Source organism: Arachis ipaensis, chromosome B8, assembly GCF_059453495.1.
Source record: "Arachis ipaensis isolate K30076 ecotype BB chromosome B8, ASM5945349v1, whole genome shotgun sequence".
NCBI classification, from domain to species: Eukaryota; Viridiplantae; Streptophyta; class Magnoliopsida; order Fabales; family Fabaceae; genus Arachis; species Arachis ipaensis.
Window position 1 is genome coordinate 66,083,493 of NC_142443.1, and position 2,082 is coordinate 66,085,574.

Sequence of the window (2,082 nt, forward strand, 5' to 3'; positions counted from 1 at the left end):
ACAGCTCTTGTTGTGGCCAGGAAAGGTCTTCCTAGGATGATGGATTCATCCTCTTCCTTTCCAGTATCCAAGACTATGAAATCAGCAGGGATGTAAAGGCCCTCAACCTTTACTAACACGTCCTCTACTTGTCCATAAGCCTGTTTTCTTGAACTGTCTGCCATCTCTAATGAGATTTTAGCAGCTTGCACCCCATAGATTCCCAGTTTCTCTATTACAGAGAGGGGCATGAGGTTTATTCCTGAACCAAGGTCACACAGGGCCTTAAAGATCATGGTGCCTATGGTACAAGGTATTATGAACTTTCCAGGATCCTGTCTCTTCTGAGGCAATGTCAGTTGATCCAGATCACTTAGTTCATTGATGAACAAGGGAGGTTCAACTTCCCAAGTATCAATGCCAAATAATTTGGCATTCAACTTCATGATTGCACCAAGAAACTTGGCAGTTTGCTCTTCAGTAACATCCTCATTCTCTTCAGAAGAGGAATACTCATCAGAGCTCATGAAGGGCATAAGGAGGTTCAATGGAATCTCTATGGTCTCTAGATGAGCCTCAGAGTCCTTTGGTTCCTCAGAGGGAAGCTCCTTATTGATCACTGGACGTCCCAGGAGGTCTTCCTCCTTGGGATTCACGTCCTCTCCTCTCCTCACAGGTTCGGCCATGGTGCTTATGTCAATGGCCTTGCACTCTCCTTTTGGATTCTCTTCTGTATTGCTTGGGAGAGTACTAGGAGGGATTTCAGTGATCCTTTTACTCAGCTGGCCCACTTGTGCTTCCAGATTTCTAATGGAAGATCTTGTTTTATTCATGAAACTTACAGTGGCCTTAGACAGATCAGAGACTAAGTTTGCCAAATTAGAAGTATTTTGTTCAGAGTTCTCTGTCTGTTGCTGAGTGGATGATGGAAAAGGCTTGCTATTGCTAAACCTGTTTCTTCTACCATTATTAAAGCCTTGTTGAGGCTTTTGATCCTTCCATGAGAAATTTGGATGATTTCTCCATGATGAGTTATAGGTGTTTCCATAAGGTTCACCTAAATAATTCACCTCTGCTATTGCAGGGTTCTCAGGATCATAAGCTTCTTCTTCATAAGAAGCCTCTTGAGTACTGTTGGATGCAGCTTGCATTCCATTCAGACTCTGAGAAATCATATTGACTTGCTGAGTCAATATTTTGTTCTGAGCCAATATGGCACTCAGAGTATCAATCTCAAGAACTCCCTTCTTCATAGGCGTCCCATTACTCACAGGATTCCTTTCAGAAGTGTACATGAACTGGTTAGTAGCAACCATGTCAATGAGTTCTTGAACTTCTGCAGGCGTTTTCTTTAGGTGAATGGATCCACCTGCAGAAGTGTCCAGTGACATTTTTGATAGCTCAGATAAACCATCATAGAATATATCGAGGATGGTCCATTCTGAAAGTATGTCAGAAGGACACTTTTTGGTCAACTGTTTGTATCTTTCCCAAGCTTCATAGAGGGATTCACCTTCTTTCTGTCTGAAGGTTTGAACATCAGCTCTAAGCTTGCTCAGCTTTTGAGGAGGAAAGTACTTGGCTAAGAAAGCCGTGACCAGCTTATCCCAAGAGTTCAGGCTGTCTTTGGGTTGAGAATCTAACCATAATCTAGCTCTGTCTCTTATAGCAAAAGGGAAAAGCATGAACCTGTAAACTTCAGGATCTACTCCATTAGTCTTAACAGTATCACATATCTGCAAGAATTCAGTTAAGAATTGAAAAGGATCTTCAGATGGAAGTCCATGAAACTTGCAGTTCTGCTGCATCAGAGAAACTAATTGTGGTTTCAGCTCAAAGTTGTTTGCTCCAATGGCAGGAATGGAGATGCTTCTTCCATGTAAATTGGAATTAGGTACAGTAAAGTCACCAAGCATCTTCCTTACATTATTATTATTTTCGGTTGCCATCTCCTCTTCCTGTTCGAAAATTTCTGAAAGGTTATCTCTGGATTGTTGTATTTTAGCTTCTCTTAGTTTCCTTTTCAGAGTCCTTTCAGGTTCTGGATCTGCTTCCACAAGAATGTTCTTATCCTTGCTCCTGCTCATATGACAAAGAAGAGGG

General features: G+C 41.8%; 1 non-coding gene across 1 annotated transcript; it reads left to right on the forward strand.

Moving 5' to 3' along the window:
• Window positions 1-1,428: 1,428 nt before the first annotated feature.
• LOC148548409 (small nucleolar RNA R71) lies at window positions 1,429-1,532 on the forward strand. Its single transcript, XR_015897802.1, has one exon. It is a non-coding gene; the product is annotated as a small nucleolar RNA R71 (small nucleolar RNA).
• The last annotated feature ends 550 nt before the right edge of the window (window positions 1,533-2,082 follow it).